The 19,013-nt window shown below is 45.4% G+C and overlaps 1 protein-coding gene across 7 annotated transcripts in view; it reads right to left on the bottom strand.

Annotated features, from left to right (window-relative positions):
• Positions 1 to 19,013, bottom strand: part of fam163ab (family with sequence similarity 163 member Ab) — a 46,025-nt gene that overhangs the window by 23,603 nt on the left and 3,409 nt on the right. For 2 of the 7 annotated variants that reach the window (XM_085437162.1, XM_085437161.1), the window contains exon 2: positions 16,801 to 16,897. The exons of 3 other annotated variants lie outside the window; for them this stretch is intronic. The gene's annotated coding sequence lies outside the window, so the exon portion shown is untranslated. Of the gene's footprint in view, positions 1 to 5,958; positions 6,452 to 16,800; positions 16,898 to 19,013 lie in introns of those variants that run through there. 2 more of the 7 variants (XM_085437160.1, XM_085437158.1) reach the window with 1 other exon arrangement.

Here is a 19,013-nt window from a genome sequence, read left to right as displayed (position 1 = left end):
TCCCAGGCTTTCAGAGGAAACGTCCACTTAAAACTAACAAAAGGTCACATTTTGTGGGTTTGTGCTCCACAAATCCAGTGTGTGTGCTAAACGTTTGTGAGCGTTCAGACGAGTGTATTTGTGTGCATTTGTTTCTCTAACTGAAGCATGAACTACAGATGAACTGCAGACAGCATTGGGGGGAAAAACAAGGTGGAGACATCCTCAAAAACTGGCCTTTCTCACATGTAGCACACAGCAGAAGATAATCCACTTCAGACACATTCTCTATGCTGGAAATATATTTAGTTTAAGTGAGGGTGTTGCCCAGAAAGAGTCTGGTGCAAGAGTCGGTGAATTCACTGGATTATTGCTCTGTTCTTAAATGGACATTACACAGAGTTTGCACAAGAAAGTTAAAAGACTGTTAAACCCTAAAATGACCCCAAACAAAGGGCCATCGTTGACCCTGTGGTTTAGAAAGAAGCACAAAGGACTTTGGGGAAAAATCTAAATACTGTTTGATCCGTATTAGAATTATTATTCTTTTCCCTGATTGCCAAGACTTTGGACCGTGTGGTGGATGCAGTGGAGGAGCATGCAGGGGGCAGTTGTGACAGAAGAGGATGCTACACCTAGCTGATTATTTGTGTGACGAGCCCCAAAGAGAGCAACACAAAGAAGAAGAAGGTCGCACAGGGTTGGATGACGTGCACCTCACAGGGTTATTTATAGAAGAGCCACAGGACAAGTCTCGGCTGTCCATCTGCATCTAAAGGTCAAAGGTCACTCTTTGAGGATGCCAATGTTCACATTTTGGACAGAGAGGACAGATGGTTTGAAAGAGGAGTGAAAGAAGCCATCTATGTCCACTGTGAACGACCACTTTTGAACAGAGGGCGGGGCTTATGACACCAACTGTCTGCCATCTATAATCCAGTTTTGAGATCCTTCCCAGACGCCTGAACACCCACTCACGTCCTGGGCCATCTGACCTCAGGAAAGGCTTCACAATGAGTTCACCCAAACCTTGGTTGATTGTGACCTGCACCCGTGTTCACACCTTGACTCGTGTGATTAGGTAGCGGATCAATAGGGGGTCCATGACCCTCTTGGGGCGACACTCCCATTGGGCTTAAAATCTGGGACTCTCCACCAGTTGCTCTTAGAACTGAAGAAGCTTCTTGGATGAAACTTAAAGAAGTCCAGACGCTTTTCTTTCCAAGCTCCTCCGACTACGATCACCCGGAGGACTGAGAACCTTCACAGACTCACAGGGTTGGACATTTCAGTTCTCATGTGCATCTTTGGAAGATCCTTAAAAGTTCAAGTCCATCATTGAATGTGTGAAAACAAATGGTGCACAAATCTAAATGCCAAAGAGCTTCGTTCCCCTTTCCCCTGTCTTCCTGTGCAGGAGAGTCAGTCTGGTGTCATCTAGCAGTTGTATGCATGCGTCTTTGTGTGTGTGCGTTTTTGATGAGTCACCACAGATAAAGCAGCCAGCAGCGGTAGAGCTACATTAGCAGATAACAGCATCTCTCTTCCAGAGACCACCGGCTTTGCCAACAGCCCTTCTTCTCATTCGGTTCATCGTAACCCAGGGTACCTGCGCTTCAGGGCAAGGGGCGTTCACAACCCCGTGCTACAGCGTTTGGAAGTTAGCGTCACGAATGACCATCTAAAGCTGAATAACAGAAAGTAGATCTCAAAGCAGTGTGTTTGAGAGGACAGGAGCATGAGGATGCCCACTTCCCTTAATGTCAGCATACTGTGTGTGAGCTGTAATAGGAGTAAGATAGGAAAAAATACAAAATAAAAATATCTATCAAGTTCTATAGTTTAACGATGTACCAGGAACCAAATATTCCAAGGCAACATATTACTGTTAATCGTGTATCTAGCACTCAGGTGGAGGTGGGCAGCTTACAACTACATGAAGGAGTTTCTTTATGATCTTTTTGGCACATTTATAAGCTGAAAGTAGCTTTCAGCTCCAGACCCAGATCATGCTAGAAACCAGCCATCACTGTAGATTCAGGTCTGTGTTCAAATCCTAGCTGGCAGCTAATAAAGAGGTGAAAACAAGCTGGTCTGACTGCTGTTAGATGCTAGAACTTAGCGTCCTGTCCTGCTCGTGCTGCACTGCAGCTCGGACGAGGCTCGCCTCGCCTTTCATGTGTGACTACAGTACGCGCAACTCTCAACTTTTATGGCAAGAAACATCAATACAGCAGCCACAAAAGACCTTAAGGGGCGATGAATAATTCACGCAAGGCTCCTGAAACACTGAAACACTTTCCTCTTCCCCGTGTCGTCTGAGAATCTCTCCGCCAACCCCCAACAAACACACACACAGCTATGGCAGCTCAGACACACTCTTTCATGCATGTTGTCCCAGAAAATACACTCAGTGCAGTGTTAGCAGGAGGATGCAAGGACTTTACAACCAAAGGGAGGCTGAGTACAGCACTGTGCCACAAGAACGCAAGACAGTCAGAATCTCTGACACAGGCCTTCCCTGAGGCAACAATGACTGCGCTTTGATTTCAAAAAATACTCATTTGAATTCAAAACACCACAGGGCAGTTTGAGACTGTCATCATTTGGATGAGACACACATATAATACACATTATGTCACACACGGCGCCTACCGGGCTTCAGATGTTCATCTTGTGTGGACATGATGCAAGATTGTGGGTCAAAATTCAACCACTAGATCACTGGATGATTTCTTTTTCAGCAAACTTTTAATGCATCTGCTTTGGCTGCATGATTTCAAATTGCAGGAACCATTATTAAAATGCTTGTACAAAAACATAAGTGTTTGTGTTAGGACAAGGATACAGTGTGCTGCTTCTGTCCCACCAACAGGCTTGAAGAGGTTAAATTGGCCAGCACAAGGTTAAATATTCCCAGCATTCCCGTATCCGCAGCAGAAACACGAGAAATCGCGTACATCGGGAGGATTCGTTGGGTTTTATAAGGCAAACTGTTTCCTAACTTCACTGAGGATGATCAAATATTTAGTCACATAGCCAGAGCAGGCAGTTACAGAGCAGCTTGGTACTGACAAATCAAATGTTGCTAGCAGCCAGTTGTCATTTCCCACAGTGTTTTGAAGTGTAGGCGCAGCGCACCATCGCACAGCCTTCGTGTTAAATACATTTTGTCTGTTGCTGCTGCGTTAGCTGTGACAGCGCTGACTGCAGACTCCTCTGGGAAATCAGCCCACTTCCTGTTGTATCACAGCCACTGGAGGTGAAGGAATTAAGACGTTTGTGTGTGTGTGTGGAAGCGGGAGGATATAGAGAGGCTGCTCTACAGATATTTCGTCAAGCTGTGTTTTCCAGCCAGTCTCCATGAGAAATGGGTCACACAAGGTTTTAATGTGGCGGAAATTAACGAACATAAACGTAGAAGCGAAGGTTTTGTTTGGATGTTTGACGTGAACATATCCGCTCATGGATAAAACACCACCTATAGCAAAGGCTAAGTCTGCAGTCAACACTGGACGTCAGTGCAGCAGCAGCTCTCTAAGGCTTTGCTTCCAAGACAAGAGCTGAACACCATCACATAGCAGCTTCCCAACAAAGTCACTGGTCAGTGAAAGCAGACGTGTAAAACATGAGGCCCGAGGCCCGGAATCAGACCGCCAAAGACACCAATCTGGCCCACTGGATGGCTTTGGAAAATGTGAAGAAGAGCTTTTAACTGTATTTCCTACTGATAAAGACCTTCCCATGGCTGCTCATACACCAATGCAAATAAGTAATAGATACACCATTAAATGACAGAAGAAATAGTTTTTTTTCCTCATATTCTACTTTATGATTTATCAGTGGGTTCAAAATAAAAACAAGCAAAAAGGAAAAAAATATGTCTCACTTGAAAAAAATGATCTACTTTAGAATAATAAATATTTATATTAATATATTATTGCACTAACTGAAGTTTTTCTCTAAATTTACACATTTATTTCTTACTATTTCAGCCCAAAGCAGCATTTCTTTCTCATGTAGGAAAACTGCTGATATTGTGCTTTATTCAGGTCTTTATATTAAACGTATTTACGCAGATGAAAAGAGGGATTTCACTGGTCCGGCCCGCTTCAGATCGAAGCCGTCAAAAGGCCCAAAGTGTAAAATGAGTTTGACATCTCTGATTTAGGCGTTTTGAACATGTCAACTTTAATCTAAAGAAAAGACGGTTAAATATATTTCTTCTTTCTCGGACAGCAAAGTAACTGCTGCATGTGCAAATGAGGCAGCAGCACAAACACGTTACACATGTTGGTCGCACACAGTGTCACTACATATACGCTACTGTATATGAACAGTGTTTCCACAGAAATATTGTATAAACGACTGACGTAGCCACCAAAACACCACCTGGTGCTTAGGAAAGAGCTTTTGCGATGCCTAAAACTGAGCTTTGGGCCATCGCCACCTTGGTGTTTTGAAACCGGATACGACAGGCGATGCACATATTTGATTGTGAAGTCAACGCCATGTGTTAAGACGTTGAGGTTAAAAGTTGGCTAAGATGGCGCCGCCCTAGTGGCAGCCTGCCGTAGCAGCTCCCGATCGCCGTAATGTTCTTTTTTAATCTTTTATATTTATACCTATATCTTTATATTTATCTGTTTATCTTAATATGCATCTGTTTCTACACTCATTTTATACGAGTGCTTGATGTTTGTTGTATATTTGCTGCTAGGGCAACTAAATTTCCCTCTGGGATTGATAAAGTTTCTCTGGTAAAAAGTTGCCTGCATAGTCCCCATTATTCACTCTAATAGTGACCATAATTTAAATGTCCACATGACCTGAAGCTAGAGGTCATAAAGTCATCAGGAAAATCTTTACTGAGGAGCAGTCGAGTCAAGCACATTATCGTATAGATTTGTCTACAACTGGATGTTTGTCTCACAGAAGTCGCCCCCTGTTGAGCGATGAAAAGAATGCAGGTCCTTGGTGTCACTTTTCAGACTCTGAAGCAGCATCAGTCGTTCATACAGTCTGTGTTGAGAGGAGGATTGTGTTTTTGCATGCGTGTGTATGCAAGCGAAAGAAGGCTAATAAACTAACAAACGACACTACATAACGGAGCCATAACCAGCTTCGTCATCCTGTGACTCTGCAGCCTCCATGAGCAACAGCGAGCACCATCAGTTCTCCAGGTTCTGATCAGGCGAATACAAAAAAAAACAACCTCGAGTGCAGAAACTCAGAAACCAAAGCAAAGCGAGCACGTTTTTTCTTTGAAACTTTGCTTTGGTAGCAGGACTCTGAGGATTGACTTCCTTTGGATACAGCCTCAAGTGGCCATTTAGGTAAGAGCAGTTATTTGTGATGGATAAATATTTTTCTTCTTTCAGTCCAAAATTCTGCGTCGTATTTTGCAACTTGATTGTACAATGTGGCCATTAAATGGTTGTATCTGTGTCATGTTTAGCATGTAGTACAGTGAAGGACTTTGGGGGGGGGATCCCTCTCCGGGGGCCAACTGAACTTCAGACCCCAGCAGTGACTCTCAGGAACCTTACCTTGTTTCCCCCATCTGTTCAAAAAACACTAACCCCAAGCAGCGAAGTAGCCGTCACTGCCTTCATCTACACATCACTGTTTAATTAATTTCATTTAATGAATTGCCAGCAGGCGATCAGAGTAGAATCAAAATGGCAAACACCTCCAGCTGAGCTTCTCCGCCCTCACTTTATCTCCACTGCCCACATTTCACGAAGCATAAAAGAGAAAAAATAGCCTCAATTAGATCTTCTCTGCCAGGTAATGTGACATTTTCATAAACCTAACAGAATAGTGACCCTTCTGAACCCCAATCATTCTAATCACAAACTAAGACCTCTGATTATAAATAAATAAATAAATAATAAATAAATGGATTTTAAATAAATCTATATTTTTGTTGAAAACGTCTTGCTTTGTGCTCACAGTTTCAATTTCAACCACACATACCTGATCTAATTACATGGTCCGCTCGTCAATCTTGGGCCAATCTTGTGGAAACTGACCATGAAAAATCCACCAGCATCCTTATCGCAGCAAGAGGAAGACAGAGAAACGCGGTACATGGGACTGCGGCGGAACTTCTCCGAGGATGAGCCGGAGTCCAGAGCGCGTACAGCCGCCAGGGAAACTAAACACCAGCGGTGTGGAAACCCCAGATTAGAGGTCAAATGCACGGCTGTGAACACAGCCAGAACCGGAGGACACTGAAAAATGGAGCATACTGACGGCGCGGCAACCGGAGGAAACAAACCGATAAGGACGAGGACAACTCCGAGATGAGCGCTTTTTACGCGCATGTAGTGTGTGAAAACGCGTTCACCTCCATTCACAGCGGCGTTATTCTCGGGACTCCAAGAGAGAAAGCAAGCGGCAGGAAGCTTGAAATCACGGAATTTAAACCGGACACATCCAACAAGTGCGGGACGCGAAGGCGAAATGACGCTGCTGGGCGGACTGGGGAGCGATGGGAGGAGAGGAGTCGCCCCACATCACGCAGAACCTCCCTTAAAAAGAAGGCGTGATGTAGTGGGCCTACATTTCAGAGGAATGCCAAAAATATATTTATATATGAGCCAGAATATTACCGTCGAGGTTCCACTTAACTCGATGCCAGTAAAAATGAAGTGGGATGTTTCTGAACTCTGTTTAATCACTGCATAAACTTACAGAGTGCACCATATTCAAAATATTAGTACTGTATCATATTACTGTACGAGTATCACAGTACTGTATGATAGCAGTAGAATTCAACATGCTGATATAGTAGAAGAAAGAAAGTTCAATGATAAAGATAATAACACCAAAAATAGCATGTAGTCATCATTATATGGATACAACCAGGAGACAGGACATATCGACGCTTTCAGCCATACTCATCACCCATAAACTCCTTTAGACTCAACAATACAACCTGGATGTTACCCTGAACGCTGGTTCAGAATGTTCCTATTAGAAAACGAAGGCTGGGTAATGCTACAGTAGAGCCCCCATACACAGACCATTGAGCCACAGTAATTGATTTGCCCTCAATCACTGTTCCTTTAATCTACTTACTGTTGCAGCCAAGTCAACGCCAATATTGACGGAGAGGGAAGGCCTGGCTGACTAAAAAGGGATGTGCAACAAAACTGAGACACACAGATTAATGCAAGTGAATCCAAGAAGAGCAGGGCAGCGGAAGCTGGGCAGTCTTGCTCCAGGCTCTCAAACTACAGAGGACAAAAACTGCCAAAATCACAAAGCAATAAATGATTAAAATGCATAAAAAATAAAGGCAAGGCAAGTTTATTTATATAGCACAATTCAACAGCAAGTTGATCCAAAGTGCTTTACAGAGACATTAAAAAACAGAAACAAATAAAAAGCAGGATTTAAAATGGGAAAAAAGGAGTAAGTTTTAAAATTTAAGCTTAAAAGTAAAACGGTGCAGATTTGGTGCTTTATTCAAATGCAGCTGAGAACAGGTGAGTCTTCAACCTGGATTTAAATAAACTGAGCGTTTCAGCTGATCCGAGGCTCAATAAATAATAAATAAAGTTTGCATTAAAAAGGTTATGTAATATAATATGATTCTTCTTTTTAGCTTTTAGCTTTGTTTTACTTGTTGACCTCTAAGAAGCTTGGACCTGTTTATTTCTCATCGATACGATTTATTGACGTATTATTTGACTGTATGACTTCCAGCTAAGCTAAGGGACTAGTCCATACGTCACCAAATGGCTGACCTCGGTCCGGATCCGGACCAAGTGCTGGATCTGTCTGGAACGGTAATCAGTGCCAGAAAAAAATTCCCCATGATGCATAAACCCAGAGCTCTGTTTTATCAGTACGGCGTAAAACAGTGGGCGCAGGTAAACCAGTCCTTACGGTAATCGCCTACTGTTTATGGAGTTAGGCAGAAAAGCCAATCAGACATATAGCGTACTGCAGACACAACATAGAGAGGAGCAGACACGGTGTGCTCGGCGGTGAGCGAGTGGACGAATCAGTGTGGGCTCATTCCTCCAAACCTTTATGTCTCACATGCTGTGAAACAGTGGAGCTGTTAAGCGTCTCTATGAAATCAAACACAAGTTTGTTGAAAAGACGCATCCACCAACGCACACATTCATATGTGCACCAATCACGTTCAGACCCAGATTCAAGCTCCTCACGCCGCAGTCACATGATCATTTATCCCACTGAGGGATAGTGGGCGCTCGTTTTAGAAAAAGGCCCGTTTTTCCAATTGCAGATGTGATTTGTTTCTTGAAAAGCTGGCCTCAAATTCCTCTTTAATTGTTTGAAGAAACAATTAGGAAAGGAAAGAAGAAATACGAAGAGAAACGAGACACGTTTTTGGAATAAGCACTTTTGATTGTATTATTATGAAGAAGAATATGTTTATTATTTGTAATGAAGGCCTGGAGTTCACTCTGTTAGCCATGTGTGTCTTAATCAGAACAAAAAATAAATATCACTGTGATGAAGTGGAAATATACAACCATGATTTGATTGACATGGGATGAAACTGAGATCTGGACCTTGTTGTGAACGAAATCTTAGTGATCGAACCTACTGGGACTAGTCCTTCTTCTAAGTGTAGACAGCTACGTCAGTGCTGTGGGAACAGAATCAGTATAGGAAAGCATCCATCCATCCCTCATCCATCCATCCCTCATCCTCCCATCCATCCATTCATCCATCCTCCCCTCCATCCTCCCATCCATCCATACTCCCTCCATCCTCCCATCCATCCATCCATCCTCCCATCCATCCATCCATCCTCCCATCCATCCATCCTCTTCTGCTCTTCCTTATCAGGGTCAAGTTTAAAAAGTAGCAAAAACAAATACATTAGTCTGACCACTTAATGCTTTATTGCAACTATAATCACTCAATTTTACAAGCTGACATCTGTTGCAAGGCTTGTGTTGAGTATATTTTATTTCTGAACATCTCATAGTCCTCCGTCTTCTCATCTTTGGCTACTCGCCTCACTTACACAGTAAGACGTGGCTGACGAGGTACTTTGGGGTTGTGAACTGTGAAATGTTGGAAACACAATCAGGAAAACTTTGTCTGAAATATCAGTTTCTTGTGATGATACTCACAGTAGCTCATGGCTACACATCTGAGATAAAACTGCAGGGACAGCTTGTCGTGCAGCTCAGTACTGGATCTGCGTTCAGTCGACCAGGTAACCTTTACTGCCACAGAAAGTGATTTTTCTTTTAGTTACCCAAAATTACAGAAAAAGACTGGGAGATGAAAACAAGCAGATCCTTTTAGTGAAAATACCACTGGTACAAAGTCAGTGTGTGCTAAAAACATTCAGGGAACAAAAGGAATTCAAGACAATAAAAGAAAGAGTCTGACATCTTAGAAGATTTAGAGGATTGAGAGACCGGTAACACATTGCTACCACTCTCATGTCTGTATGCTAGACATGAATCTGCAGAGAACACGTCTAGCTTTGCTTCAAATAAAGACCTACTGTCATGGTTGGCTGTGTGGCAGGCGGGCAAGCAGGAGTGGTGGATCCAAAATGCAGGACTCAGACACAGAAGTTCAACTTAAAGCACAGCTTTAATGCTGGAAAACCTCTTACTAACTAAACTCACCAAACGACAAACAAAAACGCTGGTGGACTAAAACACTGAAGCACAAAACCCTGAACTGGAACTGGAAACAAAACACTGGCAACACGGAGGCAAAACACACACAGCTTGTTGAGGGTACGACGCAACACTGACTCAGAGAAACACAGGGACTAAATACACTGGGAAGTAACGAGGAGAATGAGACACAGAAGGAGAGCACAGCTGGGGGAAATTAGAACTGACGAGACAAGCAAAGCAGGACACATTCACATAAGACACGGACCTTCAAAGTAAAACAGGAAGGATCACACAGAGACGCGAACTTGACACAGTGGAGACAGCAACTAAGAAACACAGAGACATAAACCATAAGGCAGAGGACTCTAAGAACCGAGAGACACAGAGGGGAACTCAAACATGCAGACACAGACTTACACAGAACAGAGGGGACACAGAGAAACATGAAGGGCAAGGGATCGAAACTAGAAACTCACACCAAGTACAATAATACAAAAATCACAAAGAACTAAAACGCTGGGTCAGGAGACCCAGGACCCTGACAGTACCCTCCCCCCAAGGGCTGGCTCCCGACAGCCCAACACAAGAAAACGAAAAAAAAACCCAAAAACCGCCCAAAACAGAAAACAACCCGACCAGGGTGGGCGGCGGGGGCCCAGGAAGGAGGGCACGAAACAAAAACACCAAAGCACAAGAAAGCCCCAAAACAAAACACGAGCCCAGAAAAAAGAACAATGCAGGGGGCTGGCCAGGGGGCCGACAGCACAGGAGTCCAAACAGGTCAGGGGGCCAGCCGTGCGGAAGCCAACGGCGGCGACGAAGGAGACGACAGAGCAGTGCAGGGGGCCGACCGCGCGGAAGGCAGCGGCGGCGACGAAGGAGACGACGGAGCAGTTCAGGGGGCCGGCCGCGCGGAAGGCAGCGGCGGCGCCCCAGTGTCAAGCGTACTGGCTGAGGCCCGGTGGGCACAGGACCAGGCGGGGCAGGACCAGACGACGGCGGGGCCGGACCAGGCGAAGCACAGGCAGAAGCTGGACCAGGCGTGGATGAAGACACGGAGGCTGGGCCTGGCGAGGCCGAAGGCTCTGATGAGGCTGGACCAGGCGAAGCACAGGCTGAAGCTGGACCAGGCGTGGATGAAGACACGGAGGCTGGGCCTGGCGAGGCTGAAGACACGGAGGCTGGACCAGACGAGGCCGAAGGCTCTGATGAGGCTGGACCAGGCGAAGCACAGGCTGAAGCCGGACCAGGCGAAGCACAGGCTGAAGCCGGACCAGGCGAGGACGAAGACTCGGATGAAGCTGGACCAGACGAGGACGAAGACTCGGATGAAGCTGGACCAGGCGAGGACGAAGACTCGGATGAAGCTGGACCAGGCGACGACGAGGCGGCCGCAGGTGGCGGCTGGACAGGCTCCTCGGGCCCTCCAGCTGACGCGGCGTGAGGCTGAACGGGCCCCTCGGACCCTCCAGCGGAGACAGGAGGCTGAACGGGCCCCTCGGACCCTCCAGCCGACGAGGCATGAGGCTGGTGTGGTTCTCCGGAACCACCAGCTGACGAGGAGGGCTGCTGGACGGGCTCCTCGGGCCCCCCAGCTGAAACAGGAGACAAAGGCCGGAGCGGTCCCTTGGACCCTCCAGCGGAAACAGGAAACAAAGGCCGGAGCGGTCCGTCGGACCCTCCAGCGGAGACACGAGACGAAGGCCGGAGCGGTCCCTCGGACCCTCCAGCGGAGACACGAGACGAATGCTGGACGGGCCCCTTGGACCCTCCAGCAGAAGCCATCACAAAGCCAGCAGGCATGGAGTCCACTGGCAGACATGAAGGAAATGGGTGCTGTGCTGAGCACTGGCCCTGCTCAGACAGCACTGACACGGGGCACTTCCCAGGTGGCTGCTTAAACTCCAGGGGTCCAGCATCAGCTGAGGACTGGGACCTAGCCTCTGGGGAAGCCCTGGAGCGGCAAACAGTGCCAATGGCGGCTGAACCATGAAAAGCACCTTGAGTAGGACTTAGGCTTTCTCCCTGCATGGAGTGAACGAGTGGAACCGGTAATGCTGGAGCCAGAGCTACTGGGGCCTGCGCTACAGGCGGCACTGGAGCTACTGGGGCCTGCGCTACAGGCGGCACTGGAGCTACTGGGGCCTGCGCTACAGGCGGCACTGGAGCTACTGGGGCCTGCGCTACAGGCGGCACTGGAGCTACTGGAGACTGAGCTGAGGGTGGCTGCGGGGGAGCTAACTGGGCTGAGAGTGGCTGCGGGGGAGCTAACTGGGCTGAGAGTGGCTGCGGGGGAGCTAACTGGGCTGAGAGTGGCTGCGGGGGAGCTAACTGGGCTGAGAGTGGCTGCGGGGGAGCTACCTGGGCTGAGAGTGGCTGCTGAGCAGGCGACACTGGGAGCTGAGCTGCTGGAGACACAGGTGACACTGGTGTACTGGGGTGAAGGCAACGAGGATGCAGTCCCTCTCTTAAGGGAGGATGGAATGATTTAGTGATAAAGCTTGATGGGAACAGATGCTGATGCTGAGAATACCAGGCAGCGAGGGCTTCCAGGAGGGTAGCTGACTCTACCTTGCCTGGACCGCCCATGCCAAACAGTTCGAAGCATATCCTGGCTCTCAGAGCTGTTATTAATTGTTTTAATCCGTTAATGTCCAAAAAACCAGCTGTGCAGAGGGTGGAAGACAAAAAGTTGTCGAAAAAGACCACCTGAAGGAGTCTCTTGGGGGTGTCCTCAGCGTGGATTACCTCCCGGCAGTAATTCCACAACTGCGCGAGATACTGAGACCGTGAGTCCGCAGGATCCATTTGATGGTTGCGTCGTTCTGTCATGGTTGGCTGTGTGGCAGGCGGGCAAGCAGGAGTGGTGGATCCAAAATGCAGGACTCAGACACAGAAGTTCAACTTAAAGCGCAGCTTTAATGCTGGAAAACCTCTTACTAACTAAACTCACCAAAAGACAAACAAAAACGCTGGTGGACTAAAACACTGAAGCACAAAACCCTGAACTGGAACTGGAAACAAAACACTGGCAACACGGAGGCAAAACACACACAGCTTGTTGAGGGTACGACGCAACACTGACTCAGAGAAACACAGGGACTAAATACACTGGGAAGTAACGAGGAGAATGAGACACAGAAGGAGAGCACAGCTGGGGGAAATTAGAACTGACGAGACAAGCAAAGCAGGACACATTCACATAAGACACGGACCTTCAAAGTAAAACAGGAAGGATCACACAGAGACGCGAACTTGACACAGTGGAGACAGCAACTAAGAAACACAGAGACATAAACCATAAGGCAGAGGACTCTAAGAACCGAGAGACACAGAGGGGAACTCAAACATGCAGACACAGACTTACACAGAACAGAGGGGACACAGAGAAACATGAAGGGCAAGGGATCGAAACTAGAAACTCACACCAAGTACAATAATACAAAAATCACAAAGAACTAAAACGCTGGGTCAGGAGACCCAGGACCCTGACACCTACAACCAAAGTAAACATCTATCCTGACTTTAGCCAAAGGCAAAAGAACAATGACCCACCACATCTTATTCTCATTAATTATCTTACTAGGTTGGGTTTTTTGCAAACACAAAAGTGTAAACACAAGTTATTGTTTTTCAGAACAGTAATCTGTTTCTTTGATCCACCACTATGACAAAAACTGAAATGTCTTTAATCAAGATATTAATCCATAAGAGCCCAGACACATTTTACAGGAAAACTCTGGGAGAGTCAAAGTTGAAACTTTAACAGGAACTTTCCTCCGTGTGTAAAGGAGCGTAGACACCTGTGTGGCCGTGGTTGTATGGATTAAAGATGCTCATTCAGTAAAACTAGAGTCGCCTCAAGGATACGGTTCAAAACCTTTAGTCACTGCTTTAAATGTTCTCTGGAAAGAAATGCATACCTGTTCAGACTTGGGAGAGCGGGGGACCTTACAAACGACCACAAAAACAAGGACATGGGTTTAGACCGCTCCTGTAAATGCACGCCACACCAGTCTGTGCAAAAACTGTGTATCTGAAATGTAAAAGAGAAAGAGAGCATCCAGAGCAAGCTAGAGCTGTTTGATTTAACTGACAGTATTGACTCTGGGGGAGGTGCAGACACAAGATTTGAGTTTCACATTGCTGGATCAGTCAGCAGTGACCTTCCCTCATTACATCCAGGACGTTACTCCGTATTACAGTATTATATTTTAGTCAGAGGAGGGGACTAGATGATAGAATAGGCAGAAGGGTCTGAGATCACAGAGGGCAGACAATGTAACACACATATACTGCTGTGGCAAAAAGGGGGGAAAGTTGTGTAAGTATAGACATGTGCTGGTTGACATGATTAACCCTAACCTGAAAATCTGGCTAGTAGTTTCTGAAGCATATATATCCTATTTTGGTGACTGATATAAATATGAGTTACAGCAGATGTGTTAAACAATGGCTTGTTGCAGTTAATCAAGCAGTCAGTCAGACAAGATATCCATCACAGCCAGAGCTTTATAACTCATGTCTGACCTGCGCCGTCTGATGGACTGATGGGTTATGGGGAGTGCACTGTAGAAACACAATGCAATGGATACTGGGCAGCAAAGCTGGGCACTGACGAGGTACCGGCATTTAAAATCAAAATAAAACCAAGTAAGAGCTAAAGTAGCTATCACCTGGCTAGGTGTTTGGGTGTGTGTGCAGCATCTCTATAGCAACCTGGCTCACAGTGTGCCGTGAGAGTGGAGACCATAGAAAAGCAAGCCAGGAAGCTCCCACTGCACACTTTTGGTGCTGATGTTAATGTCAGAGGAGGTTTGGAACACATCAGCATCTGGCATCTCCGCCGTGAAGCTTCATGTGCTCTGCTGCGTCAAGGGCGAAATAGTGTGGTTTCCAAACCCTTCCAGTGTGTAATAATACCACAGCTGATGGTTTAGTGTCCAGGAAAAACTGACTGTTACATTAAATTCAGTGTAAATGTTTGTAAAGGCACTTTGCATGGGGTGGAAGACAAAATGTGTGGACTAATAGTTTTGTCCATATCATCTAAAGTTTTCTATATGAAAAGACTTTTTAAGAAAAAGGTCACAAAGTTCCCCTTCCACCACTAAAATCTCTACAAAGGTGCATTTTAGCAGAGTCTTTGTGAAGGTTCTCAGTCATCCAGCTCATCGTAGCCCAAGGAGTTTGGAAAGAAAAGCGTCTGGACTTCTTTAAGTTGCTTGAAGACGTTTCACCTCTCATCTGAGAAGCTTCTTCAGTTCTAAGGTCAAATGGTGGAGAGTCCCAGATTTAAGCCCATGGGGGGACACCCCCCCTCCCCCCCATGGGGGGAGTGACTTCAGAAAATCAGATGATAGGGTGGGGCTAGGTTTCACAGCGGGTTCACCTGAAACCTTGGTTGATTGTGACCTACACCCATTTTCACACCTTGGCTCATGTGATTAGGTAGAGGATCAACAGGGGGTTCATGACCCTCTTGGGGGGGGGAAACTCCCACAGGGCTTAAATCTGGGACTCTCCACCATTTGACCCTAGAACTGAAGAAGCTTCTCAGATGAGAGGTGAAACGTCTTCAAGCAACTTAAAGAAGTCCAGACGCTTTTGTTTCCAAACTGTTGAACAGTTAACTAATTGATTTGTTAGTAAATGAATTTAGTGCAAATTAAAGTTTAATTACTTTGGAATAATGTGTTGAATTAAATGCAGGCCCTGCATATCAAGATGAAAATATCATCCAACTGACTGAAGCACAGTAAATGCTTTGAGGCTGCTTTGCTGCCACTGGGACCGGAGAGCTTGCATGAAAAGTGAATTCCCAAATTAATTTATGTCAGAGTGGCTGATCACCAGCTAGACATCAAAGTAAATCTGCTAAAGAAGCCTTTCAAACACAGAGAAGCTGCTCTGCAAAAGCAGCGCGATGCGAATGCTTAATTCACATGTTCAAGAACTGGACAGGAGGCTTGAATTTGTCTATATTTGTAGACAAAAATCAAAATGACCAGAGTTTCCAGACTGTACTGTTTGTGTCATTTGATGAACTTAATAAATCCACAGTGCTGTGTGTATTTTCCTCACTGTGGTGCTGGGTTTTATCTAGCTGTTGATATTCAGTATTAATAACTTTCACAACAGTTACTGCATTTCAGTTTCCTCTGTCCGTGCATACATGAACAAAACGGATCAGAGGCAGATAGAAGGAACATGCAGGACAGAAACGGTGCGAGAAAAGAGACGAGACCAGGTTAGAAGTAGAAGTACAATATGGGCAGAAGACAGAGGAGGAGAAACGGAAAGAAGAGAGGAGGCGACAAGAAGAGGAGAGCCCTGTGGGCGATGATAGATCATGACTAAGCATTACACTGTTGGCTGTAAGTGAAGCCATTCATCAGGTGACCTGCAGCGATGCCTGCTCTTCATTCAGTGCCGATTTTCCAAAGTTAACATCAGTATCTATTTATACTAAAGTGCAGATGAAACAAATCACAGGAAATAAACAGCGTATACAGTACAAGATCAGTACCTAGCATTAATACAAGAAGTACAATCTTACTGAAGTACTTCACAGACCTGTTTGCTACACTTGTATCCATGAAATCCTTCACTTTTACTGCGGAAACTTCGATTCTTACCTAATCTGCTCGTTATCCCAAACATCCTAGCTGCTCTACAGTGAACAGACCATGACATAATAAGATAATAAGATTAGAACTGCTCAAATACAGTGAAAGCACTCTTGCTGCGTGCTTTGACTGACAGGTGACAGGTGTGGTTTGCCTCAAAGAAAACCATAGACTGTAAAGGTGGACATCACCCAGTGGTTGTAGATTCTGCGTTACATGTTTGTGTGGCACCATGTTGGTTTTTCACACCTCATGTGACTTATATGGCGTATTGGCTAGCACTTACCTAGCTTGCTTAGCCAGTTGCATTAATAAAATGTACAGGTGCAACTCAAGGACACAGGTATTGGCTAATTAGTTCTGAGAAATGGACTGATACAACACTAAAATCTCACTCATCAAAAGTGTGAACTGCAGCCTCAGTTTCCGGTTCTCAGTTGACAGGAGTGGCACCCACTGTGGTCTTTGTTGCTGTAGCTAATCTGCTTCAAGGTTGGACGTGTTGTGCATTCAGAGATGCTCTACTGCATGTAACATGTGGTGATTTGAGTTACTGTTACCTGCTTATGAGCTCAAAGCAGCCTCCTCTGACCTCAGTGAGGCATCTTCACCCAGAGAAACACCTCTCACTGGATAGTTTCTTTTTTGGACCACTTCCTGTAAAACCAAGAAATGCTCCTGTGGGAAAATCCCAGCAGATCAGCAGTTTCTGAAATTCTCAGACCAGCTGCTCTGGCACCAACAGTCATGCTATGTTCAACTAAACCACCTCTCTTCCCCTTATGACGCTCAGCTTTCAGCAGGTTTGATCGTGTCTAGGTTCTTGAATGCACCGAGTTGCTGTCATGTGATATTTGCATTACGAAAATGTGAATCTAACAAGGTGACAGATGAGTCTATATAGTTATGTGTCCTGACGGTATAAAGCAGAGGTACAGGTGCATTAAAACCTGGATGACCAGGAGGCAACATCTCTGACTGTGAGGAGGAACTCCGTTGTTTTGGAGTCAATGTGAAAACATTACAGATGGGTTTATGGTCTTGACTTCTTGTTTGAGGTCTTATCCAATATAACAAATGTGGTGCAGTTTAGGGTGAAACAGACATCCAGGGCAAAGGTGGACAAACTGGATATTTTCCCTGTTGTATAAACCCAGTCTTCATGGCCCAGCATGTTATGTTCATAGAACAGAGAACGTTGTCTTTGCTGTGTTTGTGTCACTGTGAAACTAAGAAAGCAGCATTAGCCCATCACATTTAATTGTTGTGCTCAAGTTGTCCAACAGTGTTGGTCAAGTTACTTGAAAAAAGTAATTAGTTACTAATTACTGATTATGTCACCAAAAAGTAATCCCATTACTTTACTGATTACTTATTTTCGAAAGCAATTACTTACTTAATTTTCAAAAACATGACACACAACCTGAATACATAATGAAGCACAGACCTTTCAGCCCAGTTCTATTTCTTTGCATAATCCATCAAATGAAAAAGTTTCTTTTTAAAACGTATTTTATTCATTTTAATTTTTAACTTCATGCATCAAGCAAAATGAAATTATATGCAACAGTCTTTCAATATCTCCTGCATATTCCAGCATATACAATAAAATCATGTTTTGTGTTTACACTCTTTCAAATAGATGCAAGTAAAACACAGCAAAAATAACTCAAATCAAAGACTCGGCAGCTCTTAAATCTATTGTCAGCTGTTTAGCAGGAGTGGGGCGGGTGGAGGTTTGCCCACAGCGACATGTCAGTGGGAGGATCCGGGGGTTTCTCTGTGAATGTCACGTTCCCGTGGCAGCGTGCTCGCTGCTCGCTCAGATTTCAAGTTAAATTTTTGGCTGTAGAAAGAAGTTTTCTTCCCACGCAGAGTGTACAGCAGACGCTAATGTTTTTGTCACTTTGACAGAATCAAGCTCAAAGTAATGTGATTACTTCCACACTAAACGCTGCATGCTCGTACTCTCTCTGCACTCCATATTATCCATTGTTGATCTGCACACGTCTGTCGCTGCCACGAACGTCGCACGCTCGTACGTCACTGTCATGAGACGCTCACACAAACAACATCATGGTTTAGTAACGCAGCGTGCTTATGGGAAAGTAACCGTAATCTAATTACTTTTTGCAATAGTAATCCCTTACATTACTAGTTGCTTGAAAAAGTAATCGGATTACAGTAAGATGTTACTTGTAATGCGTTACTGCGCATCTCTGATGTCCAAGCCACTGTTATTTTACCGCATGTGCAAACCCTGCGTGCCGTAGGTGAAGCTATAATAAATGAATAAAGCTTCAGATGATGAGGATGATCCGCCCCCTCACATCCAGCTTCATCCTTCGAGCTATTCCCGCTGCTCCGTTCTCTCTGTCACTTCCACTTTCCCACGCTGTCAGATTCCCCTCATTCAATTTCATCATGTCTGCTGTGGTTTAACGAGCCCCCGTTCTTTAAAAATTCATTGCCTTTGTGTCTTTCTGCCTTTCAGACCTTCTTCCCTAAAGCCGCCTGCAGCACACATTCACCTCCGCCTCACCGTCCGCGGCCAGGTCTTTCCCTGCGAGTCTCAAACAGCTGCTAACTCCGCTCCAAAACCACCGTCGTTTACACGCCAGGGTCCTGTCCTCATTCCTGTCATCAGTGGGGACTCTGCTCTAATGTTTGATCAGAGTGTAATCACCAGAGTATTTCATTGCTTAGCCTTAAATCTGCAAATATTATTCTTTCCTTCTCTGATTCGAGATTCTTAATGTCCGTCTGGAAAAAG

This window comes from Copadichromis virginalis, linkage group LG17 (assembly GCF_057382275.1).
Source record: "Copadichromis virginalis isolate Kocher_CV1m ecotype Utaka linkage group LG17, C_Virginalis_male_GT1.1, whole genome shotgun sequence".
In the NCBI taxonomy this organism is placed as follows: domain Eukaryota; kingdom Metazoa; phylum Chordata; class Actinopteri; order Cichliformes; family Cichlidae; genus Copadichromis; species Copadichromis virginalis.
Note: the sequence above shows the minus strand (reverse complement) of the source record. Positions and strands in the feature narration are given on the sequence as shown.